Here is a 13,808-nt window from a genome sequence, read left to right on the forward strand (position 1 = left end):
CTTTCAAATGTTGAAACAGCTCTGCTTTTTCCTGCTCCAACTGCTCATTAACAGCTTCCGGCTTTTGGCAATTTCTAGCCGCGCTTTCAGTGATGTACTGCCAAGATTTTAACAAGGGGCTCCCACAAACCTACCTCCTCCTCCAGCTGCGACGAACCCCACTGCCCCGGGGAGGCCAAGGCTTGGACTGTGGAGGAGTGCAGGGCTGGGGGAACTGTTCCTTTGGGGGGCTCTTTCCTGTTTCAAGATTTTTTTTTTCCTTGTCTTTTCTGGCAAGGGAGGGACGCAGCACCTTGGAGCAAGCATACTGACTGCCTGGAGGTTGCTGCAGAGAGGCAGGACATAACACAGAAACCCTGAGAGTCCCAGCAGCAAAATACTTCACTGCAGAGCTCTCACTTGTCATCCATACTGGGAGGCCAGCCCCAGGCTACTAATTTTATCTCAGCCAGAATAATCAGCCACAAGCCAAAATGCTGAAGAAGTGGCTTTTTTCTAAGTGTTTCGGGACCCCAAAGGGAAAGTTCTCCTCCTGGAAGTGGTTGAGCCCATGAGTTTCTGGGTGCATTGAAGGACAGCTCAGCTTTCCCGTGTTTTGGGGCGGGCTGTGCTGATTCACACCGGGAGCAGGGCTGGTGTCCCAGGGGAGCTCTGAGCTTCCAGGCATCTTGCAGGCCCAAGGTCGGACTGTGCTGACCCTCCAGCTTCCCTCCTTCTTCAGCTTCTGTAATCTGTGGGTTGGTGTCAACTGGTTCGGTGGAGGCTCTCAAGCTGTTATGTTCCTGTCATTTTTTATTTTTTTTTTATAAGAGGTGTCTGGATGTTTTACTGGGCTGTTCCCCACCCTAAGAAAACAGTATGTTTTTTAAAATAACCATCTTTGAAATTTAATGTGAAATTACCACAACCTGTATTCCTTCCCAGGCATGAATTACACTCAAATAAATCAAAACTCAAATGATAGAGAGCTGGAGATGCAAGGGAAGTTTAACAGAAGCCAAGGAAACTTTGAGATCAGAGTTTGTAGAGGTGTTAAAGTTGCTCATGAGAGTCATAGCCTTCTCTGGTACTGGAGAAACTTATTTTACTCTAGAGAGCTTAGCTTGTAGCAGTGTACCTAAGGCTGAGAGAATAGAAGAGTTCATTTTCCACCTTTAAATAAGAACTGGGTGCAAGAAGGGCAGCTGTATGACGGATACCAAAATAATAAAGTTTGTGGCAGTCAAAAAACAGTCACTTAACTGCTGATTAATATATCCATAGATAAACCTATAGACTACACATTAATAAATCAATGTTAAATGCAGGCCTTTCTGGTAAATGCACCACCATAAATTACACTGGACAAATGCAAACAAGTAGTGTCTCGTTAACTTTTAAAATGTTAACTTTCTGTACTATGTTAAATTCCTTTTTTTTTTAATTAGATTTATTTTTAATTAATTTTTTTAATTAAAAAATAATTTAAAAAATCTGAAAAAACTGAAAAACAAACAGTGACAAATAATTTGCGACATTGTAAAGCTGGACTTACAGGGCCAGCAGCACTTCCAGGACAGCCAGCCCTGACATAGGTAAAGTCTATTTAGATAGGTGGCCATAGATACAAATGACTCTTCCTGCAGGACAGTGAGAAGAAAAAAAAAAAAAAAGGGATTTAAAGGAAGGTTAGTTCAATCAATATTGGCTGCTTGCTGTCATTAGATTTATTTATATATTTATATAATATGTTTATTATTATATATATTATATAAGTATATATTATATATATTATATTCTTACGTATATTATATATATATTATATATATTATATATTTATATATATAATCAATCTACTTCTCCTTTCCTGTGGATAGTTATTTGTGAGAGGAGCACTCAAGAACCCCAGCTTTATTGCAGCTGTGGCAGCTGGTCCCCAGCCTTGCAGGCATGCTCTGTCCTGCTCAGCTGGCCAAGGCCAGGACACGGGTCCAGGGTCACGGGTTCTCCTGTTGGCTTCCTTTTTGGCATTGTCTCTTTTGGATTTTTCATCCCGAACAGGGAGGTGTGAGCAAGCCATTGGCTTTCCTCGGCGCTGCGCAGGCTGGGCTGGCGAGACCGAAACAGGCTTGGAGGGAGGAGAATTGAAAGGATTAAACCTCCTTCCAGATGGGCTGTACGTTTTCTTTTCCTACATCCCTGTCAAACAGTTAGTCACACTCCCGATAACAAACGAGGGAGCCGCGGGACGCAGGGAGGATGTTTTCTCTTGGACCAGCCATGGGCAGATAAATCCTCCAAGGTCTGAAAAGCCTGGGGTAAATTAGATTAGAGGCTTTCCTCTAGACGGCGAAAGGCGCTTGAGGCAGGGGTAGGTTTGGAGAGAGCAAGGGGAGGCCCTGCGGCTCGGGAATGAACAACTGCGAGGGATATGTTTTTAAATGGTTTTCCAGCTGTAAGATGCACATAATTGTGGCTTTCCTTCATCTGGGAGACTTCAAGAGCGGATGGTTGATAAGAGTTCATACCAGCAAAGGCAGAAAAACACAAGCCAAGGTATCTGGTTTCAGTCTGTCCGTACCCGTAGCATTAGATCTGATTTTGGCCCTCTCCCCCCTCTGCATGTACACAATTATCTGAATTCCTTTCTCCACTGCTTCCTCCCCTCTGAAGTATTGCAGACCGGCCCTTGTGCCTTTTCTGCAAGAGCAGCAGTCACGTGTTGTGTTAGGGATGGTTGTGCAATTGGGCTCTCTCCTTTCCCAGTCACCTTGTATTAGTGTAGGTGCCTGTGCTGCAGTCACAAGGACTCCCTGGGGGATACAATGCAACCATGGTGTTGGGAACTTATACCCCATCCCCTTCTTTTTAGCCTTTTCTGATGGGAAACAATCTAGAAATCATGGGATTTCCACTATTCTAACCACCTAACCACTCACAAGTGCCATTCCTCGGTGCCTCAGTTTCCCCCTTGTGCCTCATCTCTGCTGTTTGCCTCCAGCTGTGTTCCCCAACCCCTTGCATTGCAGGTGGGGCATCCCAAGGACCATTATGCACGCCAGTGTGGGCTGCTTTTCTGTACAGTTGTGTGGGCAGCAAGGTAGATGCGCCCAAGGACACAGCCAAAACATTGTTTTTCCACCTCACAGCTGTTGTCTCATTCTCCCCACCCAGCCGTCCTGTGGCCAAGCAGAAGGGGGACCCTTTCTGGCATGCTGGTATGGGGAAATTAGCTTTCCAAAATATGAATCTTTGTCCTTCTCTGGGGTTGCCTCATGCTGGCTTTTCACATGTAAGACAGCACACAGTTACCTGCTTGCAAAGGCCTTGCTGCTGCTAAGCAATATGGTATTTTTCCCAAAAAGCTGCATTTTTGCACCATCCAAATGTCAAAAATATCTTAAATATAGCCTACTGTCTACCCTGGCTCTGGGGACAGCTGACAAATCTGTAAGACAATTTGAGAGTATCCCTTTGGTACAGACACAGCCAATGCCTGTAGCAGGGCATAGATCCTTTCTTCCTTTCACTTTGTTATAAAAACATTAGTTCATATATAAACTATGCATAAATATGAACACAACATGTACAGATACAGGTTTCCCATTCCTACACAGACCAAAGACTTACTTTCATAAACACACCTAAAGACCTGATGTATTCAGTTAAAATTTTCTATGTGTTTTGATTTGGTTTTAGCCTACCTGCTACAAGCTATACTATATAGAAATTTCAGCATGGAAATTGCAAAAATTGAAAGCCTTTGAAAATTCTTCTGACCTCACTCTAACTTTCCCTTTCTGACAGCCAGTTTTGACTGACAAAGCAGAAGTTTCTCTAGAAAAACTGCTGATGGGCCCTGGTTACACGTCTAAAAGCGGGTCAGGTCTGAACCAAGCTGCTTGGTGGTGTGGACAGGTTCTGCAGCACCAAGCCAGTCTTTGCTGCAGCTAGAGATTAGCAAAGCCATGATGGCAGTGAAACCCACCACCTGAGCTGGGACAATCCTTGTCTTCAAGGCTCTTAAGGAAATCACTGAGGTGCCATTTACCCAGGTAGGGAACAAAACCAAAACCCCAGCACTCTCCTTTTCCAGTCCAGATGACAGAGGCCCGTTGCAGGTCCCTCTGTATGGTCTTTAGTAGGCAGCAGTGGATAAAACTGTTCTTAGGAATCCACCATGTTATCCAAGAGTGGCTGTGATGGTCAGGGAGCACAGGGAAAGGGCTCAGTTCTGGGGTGCTTGGGCACTGAGCTTGGCATGAGCTGTAGGGTTGGAGAGGCCCAGGCTGGTCTGGATACTGGCCATCAGCTACCAGCTGTGGAGCAATCACACTTGTTCTGGCATGAAGGAGGCAGAGAAATCAGCAGGGGAGGTTAACAGGTTCCTTCACAGGAGGTCTTGGCAGGTTTGTTGGCATGGCAGGAGAGAGGCAAGGCTGCATGTGCAGCCCTTGCTCAGGCACACCTTAACTTCAGCATGCTGTGTGACACCAGGTGCTTCTTCAGGAGGGAGGCAAAGGGCATGCATCCCACCTCCCAGGGTCAAGGATCATTGTCAGTTTGCTAAAACTGGCCAGGCTCTCTGCTTCCACCAGTTATGAGGTCTCTTATGTCAAAGGAAACACATGCAAGGGGCAGGTTCACCACTGCCTGCCCTGGCTGATGAAGGCCTCAGAAGGGCCTCACACTGCCTGCAGGCTGCACAGCTCTGCAGCAGGGGAGGCCAGGACGGGGCCCAGCTTTGAAAATGAGCCTTGCTTTGGGAGATTTGGCTGGCGATAGACAAGCCTCTTTTCTCCTTTGCTTTTACCCTACACAACAGGAAGTCAGAGCAAAGTTTTCATCCACAAACCTCTGCTGCAGCCCACTTCAGTTCTTTTTGGTTTTCATAATCTGCAGGAGCAATAGCAACCAGGAGCTACATGTTTTGCCTAAACCTCCAGGATGGAGGTTAGCAAATACCTGTTTGCCTGTGTACATCCCTATGTGCTGGTCACAGCTCCAGGCCAGGTCCTGGCAGCCAGCACCTTGCCTCCACCCTAGCACCTCTCTTCTGTAAGTTTAATGGCGCTATGATAAAATCCAAGCCAAAATAACTCCCTATTCTTCTTGATTTAGGTCTGTTTCATATGGCTCACAGAAACTCACCCCGTGCATAGTTGGAAGGCGATTTGGGGAGGCTCAGAACTAGGTCAAAACAAACTTAATTTCCTCCAGGTCCAGGTGGAACGCTGCTTTGTGAACCGGGCTATTTGCATGCCGCCTTTCAGCTTTCCACCCGCGGCCATCACAGCCTCCAACACACAGTCACAGGAAAGCTTTTAGCATTTTGAAGCATGGCTGTTTTCCACTCTCACTGTGCTCCAAAACAGCTGGACCATTTTTGCCTAGTCTCCAGAAAACAAAAGCAACAACAAGAAAGAGGAATCACCTTGGGGCATGGAAAATTTTCAGCACAAGCAGCACAAGTTTCAGAAGGTTATGAACAGATGAAAAAAAAACAGGAGTCTGGATAGCAAAGCTTACAAACCTGACCGTGGATATCATGATCAATACTTGCAACATGCTTTTTTAAGCTGTAAGCAATGGTCCTCAGTTCACAAAGGTCAGGAATGAGCAAGGTTAAGGGCAAGGTTGGGGGTGCTTGACAGTAAGCACATAAGCCTTAAGCACTGCATGTAGGGACCCTGCTCAAGATGATGACAACCCCCGATAGGTTTGGTGATTTCTGTGTCTCCAGCAAGATCATCCTGGGTATCTCACACCTCTGCACTTCAAGCTGCCAGGCAAGCTTCAATGGCAGTCCTCTTGGATGGCAAACCTGGGGTTGAGTAGGGTGACAGGCACTAGGGAGAAAGGAGCACAAGTTGCTCTCAGGACTCCAGCTAGCCTGCCATGGGCCACATCCAGTCCACTGCCTCGGTAGCCAGGTGAGATGGGACTCTTGTGGCCAGAACCAACCCAGATACAGGCTTTCTGGCCTGAGAGTCAAGATGCTGAGATCCGTCTTCCCCTCCAGCTTGGCATTTCCTAATCTAAAAAAGAACAGCGCGATTTCTGGAGCAGCCTGCTTTGGCATTTCAAAAATTCACATCAGCCCATGCTGACCTTTTCTCTCCAAAGGCATGGGCGTGGACACATGCGTCCCATGTCACATTTTGCATTGTTCGTTGTTGTTTTCCCCATCCCCAACCACGGCATGCCCACGGGGCAGTACACACACAGTGCTGGTGTGGCGGGTGGGCGTACCAGGGCTATGACATCATGCAATAACCAAACTAGCCACATTTATTTGTTTTGAAAAATATTAAGGGCAGCAGCTACTTAGCACTGACAGAAACATTTTATTGATTTTCTAGAGCAGGAGTGTCCCCCGTTGTGTTGTAACCCAGCAGTGCTTGAACCCAGTGGTAGGACATTTCCAGAATAAATCAGCTACGGCACATTTTCCCTTCTTTTTTTTAAATATTCAGAGCATATCCAGCCCTGAAAATACATGCCTGGGTAACAACTAGAGAGGTCACTGCCTGATGTTCTTGCTCTGCCCTGTCTCAGTCAAGTGTAATCTCCAAGCAGGTCCAACACAGAAGGGGACTTCTCCTTCCCCATTCACCCCATAATGTCCCATCACTAGCAGAGGAGATGAAGACAGGACCATTTCTCACATGGGGACGGGGGCCCTGCAGCTTTTCCTTAGGCAGGAGAATTTGTTCCTGTGCTGCTGCTGTTCTTGAAGGGGAAGACGCTCTTACCAGCTCTTGTGCAGCAGCTAGCATGGGAACAACCTAATCATCAGTGTGGGCCAGGACTAGTGACAGCCTGAGCAGGCTTTTGCTGTAGGTTTCCTCGCATTTTTCCCTTTTGGTTATTCTCATGTTAGGAGGATGAGTTTTGAGACGATGGGGAACTCCAGCTGAGTTTGTTTGGTGCTTTCTCGTGGGCTGGTTTCATATTTGCTTCCTAAGCGCATGTTTGCTTGCGTCCTACCTAATCACCCCAGGCAGCCTCGCTGCTCGCCAGCCCGCCTCACAGAAATGCCGCTCCCTGCTCCAAACCTCCAGAGTCTGTAAAAAAGCAGCCTTTGAAGTTAACATCCCATTAAAAATGAATGTTCTGGGGACGCTTAAAGAACAGGCACAGTCTGGGCAGGGAGACTTCAAAGGAGGCAAAAATGCAGTGGTGGGGACTGTGCCGAACGCGGCAGACCAGCTGGGGCACCGCAGGCTGGTGGGAAGATCAGCCTCTCCATCCTACTGAGCCAGGACTGAGCCAGCCACACATGGGGACAGAGAGGAGCACACTCACAGGTGTCACTTTTAAGGCATTCGTTACTGCAATTCAAGCCCCATTCAGCACCAAAGGATGCTCAGTCAGAAACCGTGTCCCCTCCGGAGGCAGCTGAAAGCAGCATCGCCAGCCTGGGGGCATGGGCAGTGTGCCCTGCACTGACCCGCTGAGCGGGGCTGGGGTCTCAGCTTTGACCCATGCTGCTTTTCACTTCCCCAAGGTGAAGGGGAAGGGGGGAGGAAACAGTCTATAAACTTCTCAGCGACTGCTGAAATCAGTACCAGGTGGCGCGGGGCAAGCAGCTGGCGGGGGCTGCACCGTGCTGCTGTTTGTGCCCCTCATCGTCCCCCTCGCTGCCTGACCCCAGCTCCGTTAGGAGCACAAGGCAACAGGACCAGGTACCCGTGACCCCTTAGGTGGGCTGGGACCTTTCTGGTAGGAAAGTGGCCAGACCCTGGGTACAGAACCATTTCTGACTTTGCAACCTATATAACAAGCTCAAATAGCATATTTTTCTTAAAAATAATAATAATAAAAAGTACAATTTAAATACTCAAAGGGTTTTCCTGTGATTTCTATTGCTTTTGCATTCTTGGCTGTGTTATGGAAATGATTTCAATCCCTTTGTAACCAAACCCAACCCTAATCCTATATAAGCAAGGACCTCAGGGACCTGTTGCAAAACTTCCTCCGACCGGGGCCCTGCTCTTGCTGCCACCTTACATCAAGCCTGCAGCTTTCAGCTGCCGTGATTTCCCTGCTGTGCTTTGGGGCTGAGGAATGCTCTAAAGCAAATAAAAATGAGCAGCAGCCTGTGCCACCATAGAAAATGCACTGGATCTGTAACGTTACAGGGTCCAGAGTGCATAACAGCTATATTCTGTGTTATAAACTGCAGGATAAAAGACATGTTTAGAAATTACGTTCAGCAGAGAGCTTCACTGTGTATCATCTCTCACTCCGGACTGTAATCATGCACTGTTATCGTGTAGCTTTATGCTCTTCAGCCGTGCACTGGAGAATCACAAGGTGCTTTATGGACACTAGTTAATTAAAGCCCATGTGCACTGTAGGAGAGGCAGGGATGTGCTGCAATTTCCCAGCCAGGGAAACTGAGGCACATGCAGAGAGAGCAATTACACAGGGAACCTATGCGTGAGCTGGGATTAAAACTGAGCTCTGCAAGGTCCTGCTGTCCTACCCTCCAGCTTAGTGCCATCCAAGGAGGAAACTCTGTCCCCTCCCCGTGAAATCCGCTATGGGCTTTGCTGTGTCCTTTAAGAAGCCCCATAAATCCATACCTCACCACTCAGCTGCCACGGGAAACATGCAGTGAGGCCACGAGTGAGCCAGGCTTGCAGGAGTTCTCCAGTAAACCTCCATGGGCCCAGCTCGCAGGAGTAGCCACCAGCTGGATATGTTGGCAGGCTTTGATGAATGCCTTGTTGAGCCCCTCTGGGATTAAAGGATCATAAACGTGAAGCATGACCTTGGGAGGGTCCATTAAAGCTTTTCCATTGTTGTGGAAAAGCTCTCTGTAACTTAACAGGTGACAGAGCCTGAAGGGCCCTGCTGGTTCATTTTTAAAGCTCCTGAAGGCAACAGGGCAGTGCTTCCCCTGCTGGTGTATGTCGAGCTGGGATCAGAGCTGGACATTCTGGGTGCACTGGTTTTACTGGGACACTTTGAGCTGGGATCTACAGAAACGGGGGACGGGAGGAAGTGGGAAGTAAAAAGGACCTGGCTGCAGTGGTGTGGTAGCGCTGGGGAGGAGAAGAGGAAAGACCAGCCCGTTGGTTTTTTTGGGGCTGCAAGTCTTCCTCAGGCAGGAGACTGAAACCCCACAGTGAGCAAGGATCAGGTTTGTGACATAAGGATGACACACCAGATTTAGAGAACAATTTCTCCAATATATGTAGCTCCTTTTTAAGCAAACCGAGAAGATACATGGAATAGATCACACGGGGAGCTTCTCTAATGTTGTGCACTCTTTCCTCTTGAGTGGACAGAGTGGGTCTGTGAATGAGTGGGTTTTACTCTTTGGTGTGGGTCTTAAATAGAATTTGTGGTCATGACAACTAACAAAAGGTTAAATGATGTGACCTTAAACACAAGTACTTGTCAAGTTGGGGGAAATAACCCTTTCGTGGCCAGGTGTAGCAGCTGTCTTTGGGTGACCTTTGTATCTGGGCATAATATTGCTTCATCAGCTATGAGGCTGCTTTAATATGCAGTGGATAATTGGAGAAAATAGGAGGGAAAATAGTCTAGCAGATCATCTGGTGCTGTGGTTCCCATCCTGTGGTCCACAAATCATTAGTGAGATGTAAGACTTCAGAAAGTGATTCACACACACAGGCCCAAATCCAAATAATAGACTCACACATGAGATGAGAGCAAAATTAACAAAGGAACACTCAACATTTGACCTATTGTTATTTGCTTGTGAATGTGTCGTATTGTAGCACTGCTGCACAAGATGGCATTTTTTTCCAGAAGGACTAACTAGTCCTTGGATGATCCTGTCCTTCAGCTGGATCCACTACAACAAAACCAGATGGTACTTGACTTGTGTAACAATTTCCTAAAAACCTTGAGTGATGGAGATCATGCTGTACAGAAGATAACAGGTCACCTGCTGCTTGGTCTGATCTGCTAACTTTACATCACACGTATTAAATAAACAAACAAACCAAAACCAGCACAGGAGAGTCTTTCCCAAGAGACATGTGGGTTGAGGATTCTTTTGGCATCATGGGGACAGCAATTACTCCAATTACTTATGGAGAAATGTCTCTTTATTATTACTAGTTCCTCTAAACTAGGTCCTCTTCCCCCTATGATTTTGCCTGTGAACTCTCATCAAAATGCTAGGTTGGGTTCACAAGGTGTTGCTCCAGTTCTGAAAAGACAAATAAAAAAAATAGTGCCCTGTGCAGGATGGGGGGGGATGGGGTAAGCAGTAAGGGTGCTCCATACCCTGCAAAGCCAAGCCAGAGCCCTGGGGTACAGCAACGCTGCCATTTGCTGAGTAGATCCGTGCTCGTTTGTCTCACTGTGACAGGGAAGTCAAAACACCCTGTTAGCACTGAGCTCCTGTGAAATTCCCATTTTTTCCAGTTGGCCAGAGCCAAAAGAGCTGCTGGAAACCTAAGGAACTGGTGAAAATGAGATCCTGCACTGCATCAGCAGTCAGAGCGGCGCATCTCACCCAGGGGTGAAGACATTGACTTGCAAATCGCCAGTTTTGCTCCAAGAGCAGCTTTGTGCTGACCTGTCCCGTCTTGGACGGGATTTTAAAAATAAGTGGGAGTAGGCCAGCTCAGTGTTGCTTTCTAACCATTTTTACCTTCCTTTACATGGCAGCCAGGCTGAGCAAGGAGCAGGGCACAGCGTTTTGTCATGTGGCTGGAAGCAAACAGCATCCTCCTTTTCCTCTGCTTGCTGGAGAAAATCGTGGAAAAAAAGATTTAAAGCTTTTTGAGCTTTAAAGATTTTGAGCTTAAAGGTTGCCCCAGACTCAGGCAGAAACTCACTCTGTGGTGTCTTCCTCCTTCCTTTATTGTATTTTTCTTTCCTGAGTCCCCGCCATGCTCCCCTCGCTGGGGTTGTGGCAATGTGAGCATGAAGAAAGGGCCAGTCTGTCATCTGTCAGACGTGCTCATACACAAACCACGGCCACTCGCACACACCAAGCAGTTAGGCTTTCCTAAGTGGTCCTGGGCAGCTTGTCAAGTCCTGAGCTCGTCTGCAGAATGTGGTTGTAATTAGATAATTAATAACTTTGAGAAGGAAAGGAAAGGAAATAAGCTAAATGGAAGCTTTCCTTAGTGGGAGGAAATAATTATATCTGCTTTTTGATATATGAGCTGAGATGGCTTTCTGGAGGCAGAAACAGCATCTTGCATGAAAAATCATCCCTCCCCCAAGTTGGTTGGGATCTCCCTTGGGCACTGCTGGGTCACAGCTTGTCCCAGCAGCCTGCAGACGAGCAGCAGCAGGTTGCTGCAGACCAGGGCAAAGCCCGCAGGTAACAGAGCTCCCTGCTGTGCTGCTGCATCCTGTCACATCCCAGAAAGCAGAGCAGAGGAGAGGTGATACGCAGGGCTGGGTCGCTGGGAACCGCAGGAAAAACAGGGCTTTAACATCACATCCCTCGGGGCTAGAGAGGTGCTGTAAGCATATGGACTTTTAGATAGATGCGTTGCTCCTGCCTATGGATTTAACCATTTCACGTCACAATGAAAAAAAAAAAAAAAAAGGCTGTGGCATTACTAAGCTCTGAAGTTACATATCCAAAAGGAATTGTTAGATTTATGTTGATTTCTTTTATTTTGGATGTGCTTGGCCGTTACATAAATGTGCTAGCCAAGAATAGGAAGAAAACATTAATTTTCAGCAGGGCTTGCCTGATTTTGCAGGAAGAGCTGAGAGTCACTATGGGTGGGATTACATTTTGTGTAAGTACATTCTGGGCACCTAGTTCTGCTCCCTGGGTGTCGCTGGGAGCCCTGTGCTAAATACAACAAGGAATTGGCAGCAACACTAGTGCCGAGCATCCGATCTCCCCATTTTCCTCGGTTAAGAGACCGCGAGGGCTATTCGTGGTGCACTGGATCTTGCCCAGCTGCTGGATTAACCAAGTGTCTCCATGCTACCGGCACCAGGGATAGATTTTAACATGTGGTTATGGGTTTTCACAAACACTGCCTTGGTTTGCAGGGGAAAAGAGCTTATGAGATAATATATATCACACAAAGATGTGCTGTATTCAGTGTATTCAGTGTATTTATTTTTCTTTTTTTTCCCCCTTTCTCTAGACTGTCCAGTGTCTGAGACTGAAGTGGAATTGGGATGTATCCAAGTTTGTAGCTTCTGAAACCTTAACAACCTCAAGTAAACTGGTCCAAAAGACCCCTCTTGACCTCCCTCGCTCTGAACTCTTGCAGAGCACTTAGACTGAGCAGAAACCAGCACCAAAGCTAACAGTCTGAAACTTTGCAACATCTCTCCCCAAGTGACTGACCAAAGAGAAAAGAGAAGCAACATTCCTGATTGTTCATTGTTGTTGGGTTTTATGTCTGTGTGTCTGTCTGTGCGTTTGGTTTTATTTCTTTTTTTTTTTTTTTTCTTTCTGATAAATCTTAATTCAGGAATACCTTTATGAGAAATCTTTGGGTTCAGATTTTATTTCCCCTTAGCTGTATTCTTTTTTTCCTTTTTTCTTTTTTCTTTTTTTTTTTAGTTCAAAACATGATTTCTTGTACAGTAATGTCAAAACTGGACCAAGGCTCTCAGAAAAAAAAGGAAGAAAAAAGGCCTCAGTGTCCCCAGCTCCCCGCATGATTTGTTTCAAGTACAGCCTGGACTACAGACTGCCCTCCACACTCTGCTGCCTCTTCCTTATTGCTCCATGATTTGCTACAGCTCCCAGCCCCACCCCCCCCTTTTTATTTTCATTTTCTGTTCCAGTGTATATGTTGCTTATTTGTTTTATTTATTGAGATATTTTTAACGAGCTAAGAGACTGCAATGTCGCTGTGTATACTGCTTCTCTTGCCAATAAAAATAAAGATGTCATGCAGCTACTGGGGGTATTTGATTTACACTCTGAGTGTACAGCCCCAAGCAGAAGCTGAGGAGCTGAGCCACCCCACCAATGCCTCAGTGCTCACCGACTTTGCTAAAATCCATTCCTCAGGTAGCAGGCAATAGGTGCAGAAGGTGTTAGCTCAGCATCGCTTGCCCGTGGTGATTTCTGCCCACATGTGCCAGGAGCAGTTGGTTGCTCACTTGCAACCCTGCTCAGGAGGTTTACTTAGGCTGCAAGCACTGCGGAAGGGGCTCGGGCATCTGCAGGGCCATGGCCTCCAACGCACTGCTTGTTGCAAACTCTGCCTTTCCGAAGAAAACTTTCAGCCTTTCCACAGAACTCTTTGTAATAATTTCAAACCAAATTTCATGTAGATGGGCTGGAGTTGAACTGCGCAGCCTTGGAATTACTATTCGTTTCTGGGCTGCATATTGCATCCAGAAAAGACGCATAACCCATAAAAGCTGGGCAAAAAGCATTAGCTGCACTACAGAAGTGGTCACCCAGGGTTGCTGGTGTACTTCCTCCTTCCCTTCCACCCTGGGAGCAAAACCCAGCAGGCTCTGCTGGTGCTCACCAGCCTTCCTCCACCGCCTCGCAGCGCCCCATCAGGCTTGTGGTCACACACATGCTGAAGCCAGGTTTCAATTTCCAGGTCATAAATAACACGTTTAAAAAGAATTTGCTCTGAAAGAAAAAAAGAAAAAGGAAAAAAAATCCTTTAAAGAACAGTCATAGTGGATCTGGAAACATGGGGCTAAATTATCCCAAATGACCTTTTGTTCTCACACCCTTCCCCTGCTGGATTAACAACGATGCCAGTTAACTTGAGAGCATCTGGACTGCAACACCGAGGTGACAGACAGAGATTGATTAAACGGCAGGTCTCTGGCAAAGGCGGCTTGGGAGCCTCAGTGCTCCTTGCTGGAATTATCAATTCACTTTG

The 13,808-nt window shown here is 46.8% G+C and overlaps 1 protein-coding gene across 1 annotated transcript in view; it reads left to right on the top strand.

Moving 5' to 3' along the window:
* Window positions 1–12,390, top strand: part of TWIST2 (twist family bHLH transcription factor 2) — a 36,593-nt gene extending 24,203 nt beyond the window's left edge. The window contains exon 2 of the mRNA XM_035572653.1: window positions 12,090–12,390. The gene's annotated coding sequence lies outside the window, so the exon portion shown is untranslated. The remainder of the gene's footprint in view (window positions 1–12,089) is intronic.
* Window positions 12,391–13,808: the final 1,418 nt, after the last annotated feature.

The sequence above is a fragment of the Cygnus atratus genome, chromosome 6, assembly GCF_013377495.2.
Source record: "Cygnus atratus isolate AKBS03 ecotype Queensland, Australia chromosome 6, CAtr_DNAZoo_HiC_assembly, whole genome shotgun sequence".
Classification (NCBI taxonomy): Eukaryota; Metazoa; Chordata; class Aves; order Anseriformes; family Anatidae; genus Cygnus; species Cygnus atratus.